Source organism: Sceloporus occidentalis, unplaced genomic scaffold (genome assembly GCF_023333645.1).
Source record: "Sceloporus occidentalis isolate IW3139 unplaced genomic scaffold, rSceOcc1.0.p SCAF_4, whole genome shotgun sequence".
Lineage (NCBI taxonomy): Eukaryota > Metazoa > Chordata > Lepidosauria > Squamata > Phrynosomatidae > Sceloporus > Sceloporus occidentalis.
The window spans coordinates 107,261,033-107,278,223 of NW_028316984.1; the positions used below are offsets into that span (position 1 = coordinate 107,261,033).

The 17,191-nt window shown below is 41.2% G+C and overlaps 1 protein-coding gene across 3 annotated transcripts in view; it reads left to right on the forward strand.

Annotated features, from left to right (window-relative positions):
- Window positions 1-7,590: 7,590 nt before the first annotated feature.
- The window catches only part of MICAL2 (microtubule associated monooxygenase, calponin and LIM domain containing 2), a 183,195-nt gene continuing 173,594 nt past the window's right edge, over window positions 7,591-17,191 (forward strand). For 2 of the 3 annotated variants that reach the window (XM_089521194.1, XM_089521193.1), the window contains exon 1: window positions 7,591-7,697. The gene's annotated coding sequence lies outside the window, so the exon portion shown is untranslated. Of the gene's footprint in view, window positions 7,698-11,184; window positions 11,248-17,191 lie in introns of those variants that run through there. The other variant, XM_089521191.1, reaches the window with a different exon arrangement.

Consider the following 17,191-nt stretch of genomic DNA (forward strand, 5'->3'; position numbering starts at 1 on the left):
GACCCAAAGCAGCTTTATTTTGGCAGTCTGTAACAGGCCATAGTATTAGTAATTGTTGCCAGAACCCTGTGTGATCTGCTATGTTATATTGTATGCAGTTATATAATATATATAACTTTATATAAGAGACACAGCATGGTCTAATGGTCTGAGTGTTGGGCTACAACTCTGGAGACAAGGGTTTGAATCCCTTGAATGTCCTTGGGCAAGTCATATACTCTCAGCCTCAGGGGAAGGCAATGGCAAATCTCCTCTGAACAAATCTGGCCAAGAAAAACCTACGATAGGTTCCCCCTTAGGGTTGCTGTAAGTCAGAAATGACCAGAAAGTACACAATGAAAACAAACATGATGAGGTATCTTGGAGATGAGACTAAGTATAAACACAAAATTCATTTATGCTTCATATACACCTTATACACAGAGCCTGAAGATAATTTTATACATATTATTTTTAATAATTGTGTGTATGAAAGAAAGTGTGTGTGCACTGAACCATCAGAAAGTGCACTTTTGTGTTTTGGAGTATCTTGGATTCTAGAATTCAGAACAAGAGAGATTCAACCGGTATGGTCAGTGGTGGCGGCCGTATTAAATCCTGTGGCCTCCAGATGATATCTAGGTTACCATCACTCTCCATCTGGTCAAAGAATCAGAGAGCTGGAAAAGACCTCAATGGCCATCCAGTCCAACCCCTTGCCATGCAGGAACTCACAGTCAAAGCACCCCAGTTAGGAAGTTTCTAATTAGGGGAATTTCTTAATTAGTTCAAATTGCCGAAAGGGAGGGGTAACAATGCACTCGCAAGACTGTGTCCCTTAGTGTGTACCAAAGGACCAAATAATTCCTTGAGAGATGATGTGGAGGCAGGTTTCTCCAAGTAAAGTCCAAATATTTATTTAGAGGGGAAACACTCATACAGCAATGATCACACACACACACACACACACACACACACACGACTCGATGAAAGTAAAGGTGGGAGAGTGGAAAAGATGGCGAAGCAGAACTATAGGTTATATTTACTACGGAGGGCTTCTCCGGGAGTCCAGTGTTGAAATGGATGATAAGACACGGCCGCCGGAACATTGGGGGGTGGTGGTGGCCTAAAATCAGAGTCCAGTCTGGTGTGGAGCCAAGTTGTATTCTGAAAGTAATACATATGAGTGAGCAAATGTAGGGGTTCTTATAGGCAAAATCTAGGCTCTGGCGATGAGCTTAATGGGTTGGCCAAAGCCTAGACAAAGGTGTTTGATTGTCTGGGATTTGTTAAACCGAGGTTTAGGGTGGCCTGGTCAATGCATTTGGGTCTGACACAATCGGGGAGGGGGGAAATAATAATAATAATAAGGATTTATTTATAGTCCGCCCAATCACAAGGAATCAGGGCAGGTTACAACAATAAAGTACAAAGCAAATAAACAATAACAATAAAATAACAAAGCAATTTACAATAGCAATAAATAGCAAAAAATACATAGCAATTCACAGCAGCAATAAAATTAACAAAGCAAATTACACAGCAGTAAACAAACAAAACACATAAAATAGAAAATAATCCCCATTCTCAATCCCCCATCCCAATCCTAAAAACAATATAAATGATACACAATCTTAAAACATTACAATCTAGGACCATGGGGGGGGGGGGGCAGCTGGGCTTCTGTGCCTCCAGAGTCTCTCTGCTGGTCCCTGGTGTTTCTGGGAGAGGCAGGTAGATGGGTGGGTCATTGATTTGAGACTGAGAACAAACAGTCAGCATTGTGTTGGTTCTGGAGCTGCAGAAAACAAGCTCCATCCTCAGTATGACACCCTTTCAAATATTTAAACATGGCTATCATGTTACTCCTTAACCTTCTCTTCCTGAAACTAAACATACTCAGCTTCCTAAGATGCTCCTCATAGGGCATAGTTTCCATGCTTTTCAGTCCTGCATCTCCAACTTTCTCTAGATTACTGTGAAATGATGTTGCTTATTTATTTATCTAGATACCTCTATATCAACTTTCAAACCTAAAAAGGCCCCTCGAGATGAGTATTCCCGCACAGCCGAGGGTCAGACAGGGTGGCCGCTGCGGTCTCTTCCAACTCTACAATTCTAGGGTTCACAATCCCCCTAAACAAAAGTCAAGAGAACTAAAACAATACACTAGAACTGAGCAGAATGAAAACTTTGATCAAACTAAAAGTAAGGTGGAACTAGTTTCACAGCCCACCTAAAATTTATTGGGAACAGAGTGGTCTAGCCTCTCTTACTTGAAAATCTACAACCAGGTAGTTATTATAGAAAAGGCACTACTCCGTATTCTCACCCTGTGTCTTTTACTTCTCTGATCTTTACCATTATTATTATATCTCACCTTTCTCTCAAAGTTGAGACTAAAGATGGCTTACAATTTAAAAAGAACAAGACATCTCAAAAATACAAAAAGTAAACATTACAATGGAATTAAACTGTTCACGGTATTAAAACAAATTAAGCATTTGTTTTAATTTAAAAAAGATTAAATGCAATTTAAAATACATTAAAAAGATAAAATGCCATTTAAAAGATTAAAAAGCAATTAAAGGCTGTGAAGTCAAAGGCTTTCATGGCCAGCATCCATAGTTTTTTGTGGGTTTTTCGGGCTATGTGGCCATGTTCTAGAAGAGTTTCTTCCTGACGTTTCACCAGCATCAGATGGCGAAACGTCACATAGCCCGAAAAACCCACAAAAAACAATTAAAAGCTGTTTGGTTTAAAACAATTCAGCCCATTCTTTAAAAGCTTTCTGTTTTATAAACCTGCTGTTATAAAAAGTTTTTTGCCTACCAGTAGAAGAACAGCAAGAAAGGGGCCTTTCCGGTCTCCCTTACAGGATGTTCCAGAGGCTGGATCCACATTGCTGAAATAATCTGGTTTCACACCACTTTAACTGCCATGGCTCCATGGTATGAAATTCTGGGGATTGTAGTTTGTTGTGGCATTAGAGCTCTCTGTAATGTTTTAATTTAACATGCACCATTTAGTATGCTCTTGGGCAATTGGCAAAAAAAACCAGAACACAGCTTTGGTGCCTCAACAAACTAAAACAGTCAGAATTCCAGAGCAAGGAGCCGTGACAGTTAAAGTGATGACAAACTGGTTTATTTCTGCATTGTGAGTCCAGCCAGAGTCTAAGGGCAACCACTGAGAAATCCCTATTTCATATCCCCACCAAATGTGCCTGTGATGGTGGAGAAAGACTTCTCTTGAGGATCTCACAGCTTGACCAGCTGAAACAGGGAGATTAAGGGCCAGAACAGACTGGCCAAAATAAAGCTGCTTTGGGTCACTTTGGAGGTATGCTGTTTAAATGATATATGTGTGCTATGAGTCCGGAAACTGTGTCAAAGCCACGATTCAGTCCTAAGCTTTGGCACGGCTTCCAGACTCTTAAGACACATGCATCATTTAAACAGCATACCTCCAAAGTGACCCGAAGCAGCTTTATTTTGGCAGTCTGTATGGGGCCATAGTTTGCGAGATAGCCTGGACCTGAGCCACATAAGGCTTTATAGGTCATAAACAACACACAGTTGGTTGCAATGTATTCCAAGCCTAAGTGCTGAAGGCAGAAATGATACTAATTTTACTTTCCAGATTGCTGTAAACAAACATGCCTATGTGAATAAACTACTTCAGAATCTTCTCTGTAAACTGTAGGAAGAAATTAATTCTAGAATTTGTCTGTTAAATGCAACTCATCTTGGGAAAGCGGCCTTGGTTCTCATAGTCACCAATGGTTATTTATGTCTTGAAGCGATATTGAACATAAATGCTTCTGCTCTGTTTCTAGGAAGAGATAATACAAAGCATTCCATGAATAGCTGGGTAATTTTATCACCTGTTTCTCAACAGTGCCCGCAATGGAAGTGAGATATAGATGATCCTAAGAAACAACTTTGTTTTGGACCTGTTAAAATTACTGGTTGGATACAGTGGAGACTCTGTCCTGAGATTTTGTGCAAGAGCTTCAGAGCAAGAAAACAGAGATTGCTGGAGATAGGAGAAATAATATATATTTATTTCACTGTAACACAAGAATAACATTTATTTTGAACAAGAGTTTGTTGTGGCTATTACCTTCTTAGTATAACATTTTAAAATATTTTTTTAAATGTGCCATTAAAATATTATTTCAAATATGAATTGAACTCAACACATTCATTTTAATAATAATAATAATAATAATAATAATAATAAATTTTATTTTTATCCCGCTTTTCCATGATGATCAAAGCGGTGTACAGATTAAAATTTCAACATCGAAGTACATACATAGCAATAAAAACAATATATAAAAATATCATGTTAAAAACTATTACACAGCCAGCTGAGTTAAAAATCCACGAAACAATGCAAAAACCATTACAAGATAGGGGGAAAGGACATAATATCACAACTCATGGGGGGAAAGCTTGTTGAAAGAAAAAGGTTTTAAGATTCTTTTTAAAAAGATCCAGGGAGGTGGTGGAATGGAGCTCATCAGGAAGGTTGTTCCACAGTTTTGGGGCCGAAATGGAAAAGGCCCTTTGGGAGGTCACCGCGTATTGTGCAGTTGGGACCCTCAGCAAATTCTTCCCGGCTGACCTGAGTGTGCGGGGTGGATTATATGGGAAGAGGTGGTCCTCCAAGTACCCTGGGCCCAAACCATTTAGGGCTTTATAGGTAACTACCAACACCTTGTATTGGGCCCGGAAGCAAATTTTAACTCCTCTGTCCATATTTCAACAAACTGAACATTCCTCCAACTCATTAAACTTATTCTTGCTTCTGACTAAGCAAGTTAGCTTCATCTTAATGTTGGTCTAACTGCTGTTTTAAATAAGCATATCTTTAAATTCAGAGCAATGTCTGAACCATTTCTAAGCCATTCTTGTATTACCTAGGGGAGGACAACTATGCTGGAGATGGGAAACGATTCTGCCCATCCGTCACCCAGAGGAAGAGAGGCATACCAGTCTATTTTCCACACTCCAGAAGTGACATGTCATCAATTCCAGGTTTGGCTTCAGCTGATTTTCAGCCATGGAGGGGAGCTCATAGTGTGGTGAAATAAGCAAGACTGAGACAAACTGAAAGAAAAATGTTGGCAGCATGAGCTTGCTTTTATAGAATTAAACCTACTTCCTCAGATGCATTTTGACTGAAAGCTCATGCTGCCAACTTCTTTCCTTTAGTTCAGGGGTAGGCAACCTGCGGCCCTTGGGACCGGCCCCAGCCCAGTCCTGCCGCCAATTGCCGCTGGGGCCTTTGGCATCTCGCACAAGGGGCATGGTGGGGCAATTGTATATAGAAGCCTCAGAAACATGCATTTATCTTAACATTGTAAAAAAATCAGCAATTTTTTTTGCGTGTCCTCCATTTTTTATTTAAAAAGTGCCCTCCATTTGAAAATTTTGTCCTACATTTGTCCCAGTTTATTTATTTATTTAATTTTTTTTTTAAAAGAATTAATTATTTATTTTTTGGCTTCGGCCCCCCAGTTGTCTGAGGGACAGCAACCCGGCCCCCGGCTCAAAAGGGTTGCCTACCCCTGCTTTAGTTAGTCTCAAAGGTGATACAAACTGATTCTATAAACTAACATGGCTATATCTTTGAATTCAAGCAAGACTGAGATATTTGGGGCCAGTTTGAGGTGCTTTGGGGGCACATTTTCATTCTGCTTGCATCCATACTGCAGAAATAATCTGGTTTGACCCCACTTTGCCATGGCTCACTGCTATGGAATATGGGATTTATAGTTTGTTGTGGCACCAGAGCTTTCTGACAGAGAAAGATAAATATCCCACAAAACTGTAAATCCCAGAATGCTACAACACATGGCAGTTAAAGTGGTGACAAACTGCATTATTTCTGCAGTGCAGATGCAGCCTTTGTCACCTGTCTGTTAAAGGTGACCCCATGGAATTCATAGAGTTTTCTTAGGCAAGAAATACTCAGAAGTGGTTTACCATCGCCTTCTTCTAAAATGTAACCCACAGCCCCTCAGTGGTCTCCCATCCAAGTAGTAATCAGGGCTGACCTTACTTGGCTTCCAAGATCAGATGGGCTTTTGTGCCTTCAGTGCATGAACTTAAGGAGCCACTTGTTGGAAACTATTTGGAGCATATCGGGCAAAACCTACACTGATATAAATAAAACAATCAAGCACCACTTGTCTCATCTTATCCTTGTGCTCTTAAATTTGGGATGCACTGGCTGCATGCTGCTTGAAAGAAACATATATTTTGTATTTCATTTATTATTGTTATTTTTATTGCATCTGCTCTGGTGCCGCAACTCCAGTTTCCAGAATTGAATAGCATGGAGCCATGGCAGATAAAGCAGTGCCAAACCGGGTCATCTCTGCAATTTGGCCAGGCGCCAAAGTCCATACACTGTGGCAATACCAGGGCCAGGGTGACCAGAGGTCCTCCTTTTCCAGGACCTGTGCGACATTCCAGCCTTCTGTCCAAGAGGGATTCCAAAATGTCCTCCATTTTGAGCAGGACTCAGAAGCATGGATTTATATTTCTTGAAGTTTTTTGAGCTTTTGTTATGGTCATGTCCTCCATTTTTCCTTGACTGTCCTCCATTTTGAAGTGCCTTGTCCTCCTTCATGATTAGATAGGACACATCTGGTCAAACTGTATTGGGTTAACTAAAGAGATATAATAATTCCCTGCACGGAAGATTCGGGAACCCATGCGTTTCTCCCTCCCCACCACCAGCCAGTGGTGCATTACCAACTACAAATCCCAAAATTCCTTAGGATGGATCCATGGCAGTCATGCTCTGGAGCCACAACAAACTGCAAATCCCAGAACGGCCAACTAGAAATCCCAGGATTCACTACCCTAGAGCCAGGGCAGCTAAGCCCTGGTGCCACTACAAATCCCAGAATTCCACTGCATAGAGCCAGGGCAGTAATGCTCTGGTGCCACAACCAACTATGAATCCCAGAATGCCCTAGCCTGAAGCCATGGCTATTAAAAGCGGATTATTTCTGCAGTGTGGACACAGACTTTATTAGGCTGATCAAAGACACACAGCTTTTGGGGGGTCCAAAATAAACACTGCAGAAATAATCCAGTTTGAGACCGCTTTAAGTGCCTTGGCTCAATGCTAGGGAAAATCCTGGGAACCGTAGTTTTGTGAGACATTTAGCCTTTTCTGACAGAGACAGCTCTGGCGCCACAATGGACTACAATCCCCAGGATTCCCTAGCACTGAGCACTGCACCAAAGCCCTGGTGGTGCAGTGGTTAAATGCCACTCACTCCCAAATGGCAAGGTTGTGAGTTCGGTCCCACCCAGGGGCTCAGGGTCGACTCAGCCTGGCATCCTTCCATAGGTCGCTAAAATAAGGGTCTACATTTGTAAGCCGCTTAGGGAGTGCTATCGCTCTATGGCTGCTGCCTGTCTCGCGCTGACCTGGACTCAGAGGGAGCCCCTCCCGCGCGCCCGCTCTGGCAGCACGAGGACTCATTTCTGATTGGCTGCGGCGCTCCCTCAGAGCCACGCCCCTTCGCCGGCAGCTCTTGGGCTCAAGCGAGGAAGGGAAGCAACCGGCAGTCCGCGCTGAGACTCCCTCGGAGCCACACGTGTCTCTCCTGCCTCTCTCTCTCTCGGAGGATGTGGCTGAAATGAGACCCAGGAGGAGAGGGCGCCTGGAAGGGACATGCCCAGCAGCCGGTAAGTCCCCTTGGGTCGCTTCCTCCTGCAGACAGACTCAGGCTGCATCCACACTGGAGAGAGAATCCGGCTTGGCACCGCTTTAACTTGCTGTCTGGCTCTTGGCTATGGAATTCTGGGAGTTGGAGTTTGTGGGGGCCCAGAGCGGAGCTGTAGTAGACTACCCTACAAATCCCATAATTCCCCAGCATGGAGCCATGGCAGTGAAAGTGGGGTCATCCTGGATTGGTGCTGCAGAGTTGTAGGTTGTCCCGTTTTTGTCTCCTTGCAGCATGGATTTCTTTTTTAAACGCATGACAGCGCAGGATGCACCCTGACATGGATGGGGATCCTGCGTGGTCTGTTACTCAGATGTGGACCGTTTCATCAGGTTTCTTGGAATTAGCATGCTGCTGGGTCCTTCATTCGGCACAAGTGGGTTTCTAAGCAGCTAATAATTAGTCAGTAATAATAGGCACCAATAATAATAATAGGCACTCTTAGCTCCTGGGAGTTAAACTAAGCAGTGGAGCCTTGCATCATTCATTCATTCATAGCCAAAGAATAATTTGGGGGTCGCCTCCAGTTCAGGGCCAGAATAGTATTGTAGTTTGACTATTACTCCTGGTGACCTGAATCAAATTTCCATTTGATCATTGAAAGAGGGTCAATTTAGGCAAGTCACACTCTCTCAGCCTCAGAGGAAGGCAAAGGCCGGCTCCTTTGGAACAAAACTTGCCAAGAAAGCCCTGCCATAGGATTGCCATAAGTTGCAAACAACTTGAAGGCACACAACAACAACCCTCCAGTCAAGGCAGAGTTGGCACTCTTCAGCTGATGATGAATTGTTTTAAAGCAAGGGGAGAGAGCCATGGGCTTTCCTCTTATTTTTGGACACTTGGCTAGTGTGGTTCTCCCAATTTAAGTGGGAGCTGTACAGGATTAGTGCCTATTATTATTTATTAATTAATAGTACTGCAGTTCTCCCAGTTCAATGGGTACTGTACAGGATTGGTGCCTGTTATTATTTATAAATTATTATTAGTGCAATTCTCTGAGTGGGTTCTGTATAGGATTGATAACTGTTACTATTTTTAAGGAAGGGGTTAAGGGTTTCTGTAATTTTATTTTGTATTTAATTGTGTATTTTTATTGGTGTAACCCACCTCAATCCTAAAGGAGAGGCGGGATAAAAATAAAACTTATTATTATTATTAGTAGTAGTAGTAGTAGTAATGAATTAATAGTAGTGTAATTCTCCCAGTTAAGTGGGGACTGTATAGGATTGTTGGCTATTACTACTGATGAATTATGATTAGTGCAGTTCTCCCAGTTAAGTCAGTACTGTATAGGATTGATGCCTGTTATTATTTACGAATTAATGGTAGCACAATTCTCCCAGTTAAGTGGGTATAGAATTGGTGTCTATTGTTATACATAAAATAATAATAATTTAATTTGACAAATATTAGTTCTTCAACCTTGGTAGAGTTAATTGATAGGTTAGTGTTAGTCTCCATTGACAGTGCATGTTGTGAAAATGCTCCGGCATGATAGACTCGAAGAACAAAAAATCCTGCCTTCTATGGTCAGTAACCACTGGTGTGTTGGGGCTGCTTGGTCAAGCCTTCCAGAAATGTTGGTGACACACTTTTTAGTGTCCTGGAAATGTCCCTGCTCTTGACCTAGAAGGCTACTTCCGGGAAGCTTTTCTTTTTATGATAGCAAAGCCAGTCTGTTTTAATAGTAGTACTTGAAGAGTCAAGGAGGTGTGGTAGATGAGGAATGCAGATACAAACTGCCTGGGTGTGGAGGGAAGTCAGAGGTTGTTTACCGGCATTTGGGAGCATGCTGTTCCTTGTTATGGGTGACAGAGAAACAACTTTAATAGTATACTGAGCCACACAAGTAGCATATCCCTATAATAAAGAAGAAACAAAACAAGGTGGCGAGGAACACTGGCAGGATAAGTATGCACCACATCGTCTCTCTCTCTCTCTGTGACACAATGTACGATTCGGAGCGAGATCCTCATAGATTGTAAACCACATAAAGACATGTGGGCTTTTGGAAAATGAACTTCCAGGGAAACATGAAGGAAATTTCTTGTTCGTGCATTCTTCTGTTAGTCTTTCTGTTAGCATGCTCCATTGTCACATGTGTGCTATGCACAGTGTGAAATGGTTGTATTTAAGGGTATGTGAGCCTGTGCAATGTCAGTAGAGGTTTAAATAGATTTGCGTCTATCCTCACTGCATTATACTGTACAGTGTAAAATTGGCAATACAAAAAACAAGATTTTCTACCTTGCAAGATGGCTGATGGCACAAGTTTCCCATGCAGCATTATTCTACTTTTCAGTAGGCACATTTCTGTTTCCAGTCACGTACTGTTGGCCCTCTGTAGTCACAGATTTTTTATCAACCAATTCAACCATTCACGACTTGAAAATCTTTTTAAAAAAGCAAACCTTGATTTGCCATATTCTATAAGAGGTATCATTTTACTATGCCACTGTATTTAATGGGACTTCAGTATCCATGGATTTTGGTATCGACAGGGAGTCCTGGAACCAAACCCCAGCGGATACCAAGAGTCCACTGTATTTATAAATCGTTAGCCTCAGTGTTAATTGGTAATTTTAAAATCCCATCAAGATAGCATTTAAAAGCATATTTTCTCACAAAGTATGCACACGTGTGGATGTATTTATAGTATGCATATTTTAATACACAGTAAGAATTGCTGAAGTGCAAAATCTGCCAGATAACTACTTTCTGGTCCTCATTTTAGTCTGAGAGATGCTACCAAGGCTATGATAGTTCAACAAATGAAACCACTCAGGCACCCTTAGAACCCTACTTCTGCCTTCTGATTTCAGAGATCTCCCTGACAAATACACCTTTATATGCTGGTAGTAGTGACTAATAAAAGAAGAGCCAGAAGAAAGTATGCTCAAACCTTTGTTGTATACAAGATTTTCTTTCATGGTCTCTATATCAACCTGGTGTTGCATCCATTTTAAAATCTCAAAACTCTGGGTCACCATATACCCTGAAGAAAACATAGGTTATGATCTTTAAGAAAATGTGGAGCAGGTGGTATTTCCTTTATGCCTGCCAGTTACTTAAATAAGATCTGCTGACAGTCTTTTTAAAGTACTGAACAAGGTTAACAGCAGCTGCTGGAGTAGGTGACTCTTTTTATCAGCAAACTCGTCACCTTTGCTGATCTGTGGGAAAAGGTCTTAGTCATTTCTAAAAAGAGGCATTAACTTTGTTTGCATGATGATACTAGGTTTTATTTTATTTTTTGAAGTATTACAAAAGATCTTATTTTGTCCCTCATTGCTCCTCAACTTTAATTGTAGAAAGGCGTATTCAGTTTGAAATACTGATGGCTGTTCTGGTGCTTGCTCAACACCAGGCTATTTTGCAAGCAACAAGAATGCGATCTTATCACCTTCTTCTGTGAAATTCAGCCGGGATAGCTCTCTTTATCAGCTCTTCAACATCTCAGTGTTGGGCCTTATTAGTCATGGGCTCCCGTTATTATCGACTTTGGCTTTGAAGTATGGATTTGTATTTATTAATCTCACTACTTGTTTTGTGTATATTTAAACTGAGCCCCCATTCCCACTCACCTATTTGCCCTGGATGGAACTGGGCAGATTCGAATACCCCCCTCCTGAATCTCTCTGGAAGCAAATGCCCACTAAATTTACCTTTAATCAGGGTACTTTAACCCTGAATGCCATTGCAGCTCTTGCGGAGAGTTCACATTTGTGCAGCCAGTTTAAAATGAAGGCGCCTTTGCTGTCAATCAAATTCAGTTCGGCTTTCATCAAGGTGATGTTTCCTACAGCAGTTGTGCAATCAGATGTGTGCTTCCCCCCCTCCTTTAAAAAAAACCAGGCAGCAGTATGTGCATATTTTGTCAAATTTAAAAATCTCCAGGGGTGTGTGTGTGTGTGTTGTGTGTATTTGGGTCACTACAGATTATGGATCTTCCTCTGCCTCCGTTTTCAACCCCAAAATGCAATCTAATACCATCTTTGCATCCTCCCTCCTTGCGATCCCAGAATGCCTCATACACATAAACTAATAATAATAATTATAATAATAATTAATTCCTCACCCCAGTGCCATCTCTGCATCCTTTGCTTTCCCTCAGCCACCCCAGAATTCCTTACAGACAGTAGCAAAAGCATTCTGTATCAGTTTGCCAAATTGAAAGAGAAACATTTGTAACATTCACATTGTAGCATTAGAAAAAAAGCCTCTTGCAAAGTGTGTGCTGGGAGCAAGCAAATGAAAGGGACATATAGCACAATCAGCCACATTCTATCTATATATGTATCTACCTGTAGCAAAAAACATGTACATAGTCTGTCAAAAATAAAAAAAAGAGAGAGAAAGTTGCCTGGTGTGAGAGGGAAGCTTGTTCTGTTCTGTGCCCTCCCTCTGACCTAATTCCCTCCCCTGAACCTCACCCTTCATCCTGCTCCTTCCTTCTCCTCCTCCTGCTCCGTCACCCCGATGGCCCTTGGCACCCTTTCTCCAAGGCTCCTTCCTTCTCCTCCTGCTCCTGCTCCTGCTCTGTTACCCCAGTTGCCCTTGGCACCCTTTCTCCAAGGCTCCTTCCTTCTCCTCCTGCTCCTCCTCCATCACCCCGATTCTCTTGGCACCCTTTCTCCAAGGCTCCTTCCTTCTCCTCCTGCTCCTGCTCCTTTACCCCGATTGCCCTTGGCACCCTTTCTCCAAGGCTCCTTCCTTCTCCTCCTGCTCCTCCTCCGTCACCTCGATTCTCTTGGCACCCTTTCTCAGGTTCCGGCCTCTGCCCTCCCTCTGACCTAAATCCCTCCCCTGAACTTGCCCCCCCCAAAGATACAGCTTTTATTCTGCTTTCAAAAGACCCGCGCTAAAGGTCATTTGCCCCTGAACGGGTGTGAAAGCCTCGATTTTGCTTGTGAAAGGATCAGGGCCAATATGAACTTCCCGTGGTTAATTCAGGTTCTGATCCAGGGTAAAAAGTAGTCTGAATGGCCCCTGAAAGTGAATTTTCAAGAAATGAAAGTTGTAAGGTAACAGAGCAATATGTGAAGAATGGCTTGTTGGCTTAAATAAATTGTTGGCTTAAATTGGAGGGATCCAGCAAGGTGGAATTGTTGTTGTTGTTGTTGTTGTGTGCCTTCAAGTCATTTCTGAATTATGGCGACCCTAAGACAAACCTATCATTGGGTTTGCTTGGCAAGGTTTGTTGAGAGGGGCTTTGCCATTGCCTTAAAGGTATGTATCTGAAAAAGGTAGAGGCGTTTCACACAGTAAAGGCCTGCTCTAGTCAAATTAAGCAAGTAAAAAAGAGGACCAGTCCCTTGCTAGTCCAAAATAATGATGATGATGATATTCAGTGTGGCTCTGAATATGTACTCAGCAATCACTGAAGGTTTTTATCCAGCACTGGATGATTTTTTTTTTTTTTGCTCTTTTTTTTTTTTTTGGCCTGCTTTACCAGGTGTTTCATTCCAGACAAAATGAAGCTGTTTAAGATCTTCTTGATTTTGATGTGAAGATAAACATATGCTCAATGTTTCTCCTGGTGAAATTAGTGGGAACCTAACCGCTTAATGTTGTCTGTCCTTAAGGGGGTATATATCTAAGATGTGCTTGTCCAAAGATAACAAGTTGTGACTCCTCTAAGTATGCATATTTCATAAAGAACATTAACTGGGAGCCCTGCTCGGTTGCATCTCCCAATCACATATGCAGTTCTGGACAAAGTGGAGTTTGCCCCTTTGCTAGGCCTTGAATCCCTAAATCCTAAACAAATGTATTAGACACAAATTTGGACTTAACAGTTGAAATGACTGCTTCAGAACACAGCCCTGTGCCTTCATCTTGTGACAGTGTTACCTGTCTACAATGCCAGGATAACATGATGTGTTGAGTGTTATTTTGGGTCTTTGCTATATTCCTGCTGTAGCTATCAGTATGCTCAAGATCCACAGGCTAAGCAGTTTACATGCTAGTGGAGCCAGTACCTACACACGCTGTACAATTGGCACCCCGGCCAATAATGACAGCCAAAAAGCAATTTGAGTATGGAATCTGAATGACATTCTCACCACTAGAGATGTCCTTTCCAGGTCAGAGTTAAGCGAGTCATGGGAATAGAAGATCTTGCTCCAATTATGAGTCCTCATTGGCTGTTTATTCCAATGTGGACTTGTGTTCAGGCTTCTTAACCTGTTTGACTTGGTTCTTGTTTTGCACATATGGAAAGAAGATGACTTACAAGTCTTGCTTCTTGGAGCTGCTAAGCTCTAATTAACAATGCAGAGTATTGTTATCTTCACAGAAGAGGCTATATAAGTATCCTATCGCCCTTACAGGCTGAGGCTCCTGGTAACTGTAGTAAAGGGGGGGAAAGTGATTCATTTGAAGAAACAAATTATAAACAATATTTATTCAAATTTATTAAAGAATAGCTACAGGCATTCATTACAAAACTCTTACATACAGATCTTCTATCTTGTTCAGAACTGCTCTTGCTTTTGCTTTTAAACTGTAACTTTACTGAATGACTGATTAAACAGAGCAGAACATTCTAGATTTTGTTCCTGTTCTTTCTGATTTTATTTTTGAGATCTATACGTGTTTTGTTTATCCCAGAATATTTTCTGGCAGCACCCAGCATGTTCAGAGACTTTTTATACCAGCTTCCCAAATTGGTTTATTTTAATCCATTATAAAATCATGAAGACTAGGAATAAAATTTGGGATTTTTCAGTCTGGATGTGCCTTGACAAGGAGGAATTTGGATGGAAACTTTACAGATGAGGACTTATTCTATGCAAAATTTTCAATTTTCATAGAGAACAGCACCCCCGCTAGAATACTGTATATTGTCTAAACAGAAAATGCAGTTTCATACACAAAACCCTTATTTGTGAATTTTGAACAAAGTATGTCCCCAACTCCAAATGGTGTTTGAAAATGGGCAATTTTCAAAGACTTTCTCACAATGGGAATGCTCCCTTTGAGAATGAAATCAGCAAGGAACTCCATCCCTAAAGTGTATTTGTTGCCCTGCTGACAGCAGATGATAGTGTTAGTGAATAGGCTTGCACTGTACTGGCCCTTGCTCAGATTAGAAGGTTGGAATCTTTCTGTTTTCCCTGTCTAGTCTTTCCAGTCCAACTCACAGCTTCAGTTCAGGATGTATGTAAATTTAAGAAACAAAAAGCAAGTCAGAGAGCTGCATTGGGACTTATGGCAATCTGTCCATGTGCGTGCAGATTAATATCACAGTTTGAATATGTCCCATCTTATGGTTTCCACAGCATGAATTATTAGTTAGGTGGATATTTATTTCAGAGTGTTCTGAGTGGCAGCCCAAGCACTTCAGAATTTTCTGCCAGAAGAGTCTTTCTTATGACAGAAACCATAAAGCAGTGATTCCCAAACTTTGGTCCTCCAGTTGTTTTGGACTTCAGCTCCCATTCTTGACAGCTGGCCAAGCTGACTGGGGCTTGTGGAAGTTGAAGTCCAAAACACCTGGAGGACCAAAATTTGAAAACCAGTGCTATAAAGTATAAGGTGTTGCATGGAATTCTGTGATGTTGGTGAATTATGCTGGAACTTCTGTATGTTGGCTTTCTGTAGATGCAACCCCAGGGGGCTATCAATTGTTGGAAACTTACAAATCAAGTAATAAGAACCAACTTTCAAACATGTCTTGGAATGTCTTTTTAAACAGTGGAGAAATAGGATTTTTAAAACTAGCACATTTTCCTCTTCTTTTTATTATTCTTTGCAAATGAAATGTTCTCCAGCATTAGACAACCTGTATCAGGTTGGCATTATTGTGACCAACATGCATGTATGAATTTGTGCTGTCAGACTAAATGCATGAATGAGTGTTTGGAAGTTGAATCAAAGAACATTGTTAGGATTTGGCAGAAGTTGTCAACTCTGAAAGACTAGGGTGCTGCATTAGCCTTCCAGGGGACCACACCTTCATTGTACCTGCTCCTGAGTTTTGTTTTGTTTTGTTTTTGCACCCAAATGCCCTCCAGGGAACATACTGACATGTTTTTAGGACCTCCCTTGGTCCCTAGAAGTCATTTTGGGGCATGGGGGGATTCACAAAATTTCATTCTTGCCCTGGGGAGTCCAGAGGTCTCCAAACATGGTGGAAACACCTTCCACACACCCCTAGAGATTTGTGTGTGTGTGTGTGTATCAGAGTGAATTTATTTAAAAAAAAACATTTTTGCCCCTTTTTTAAAACTGTAACCTTTTAAAAACCTTTTGGGGGCACACAAATGTCCCTGGTGCCCATGTGCATCCTACAGGCCTAACTTTGTTCATCTCTGACTTCAGAGGAACAAAAAAGTCAGAAGCAAGGATTTCCCTAAGCATAGCAAAAAAGAAAGCTTTATTTAAGTAGCCTGTTTACTTGATATTGACTTCTGCCCTTTTCACTTTTTTATATCTCCTACTTCTTCTTTTGGCAGACAATAGAATGTATTCTGTTGGTCTTCCTAAGTAGTGAGTGATATAACAGTAAGCTCCTAAAGTCTATCATCTGTTAACAGTAGGCTTAGTCAGATAAAGCTTTTCATTAGTTTAAGATGTTTCTAGTGTGCTTAAATTATTTTATTATTTAAAGTTGTAAGTCATTTCAAACTTTTAAATTATTTTTACTTGTATGCCACCTTGAGATCCTAGGGTATGGGTCAGGTTATACCTGTATCTTAACCACCATTGTTGTCGTAATAGCACAAAGTTTGAACAAAACCAAATATTGAAATAGTGTCCTTCAAATGCATATGAAGATACCCTTTCTCTTTCTTTTAACAATATAAAAATTAAAAACAAAACAAAGCTGGAAGCAGGCAGAGATGCACTTCTTGCTTTGAAAAACTGGCATTTTTGGATGTTAAATAGTTCTTGTGGAGACACTTGTGATCTGTGTAAATGGTGAATTGCCATTGTTGGAAACTTATTGGATGCATGAGAGGGCAGAAAAGGGGTGAACTAAGGATTTTGGAGGAACTGAGGACAACCAAATCAGCTGCATTTGGGGCCACCCTTTGGCTAACTTCGTTTTATATCCATATTCTGTATTAGGAGCTGTCTTTCTATTGTGATCATACTGCATTCTTCCATAAATGGTGTGGGACAGCTTGGAAATATGGGAGGTGCTAGCAGAAATCAAAATGCTTAGCCACATTCACTTGATGTTACTCACTTCCCTTGTAAGATGGAAAATTACCAATAGTTAATGCATGACTGCTTGATGAATTTCTAACTCTCACGGATGTAGATAAAGCTTGAAAATGTGTGGACTGTATCTGCTCAAGATGTGCAAATCCAAGGCATACTTGTGCCATCCACAACTGCTTTTTTTTTCTCTTGATAAAAATGTCTAGGAGTGCATCTATGCTGTAGAAATAATGCTAAGTGCTGGAATTGCATCCTATGGAATCCTGGGATTTGTAGTTTTACTAG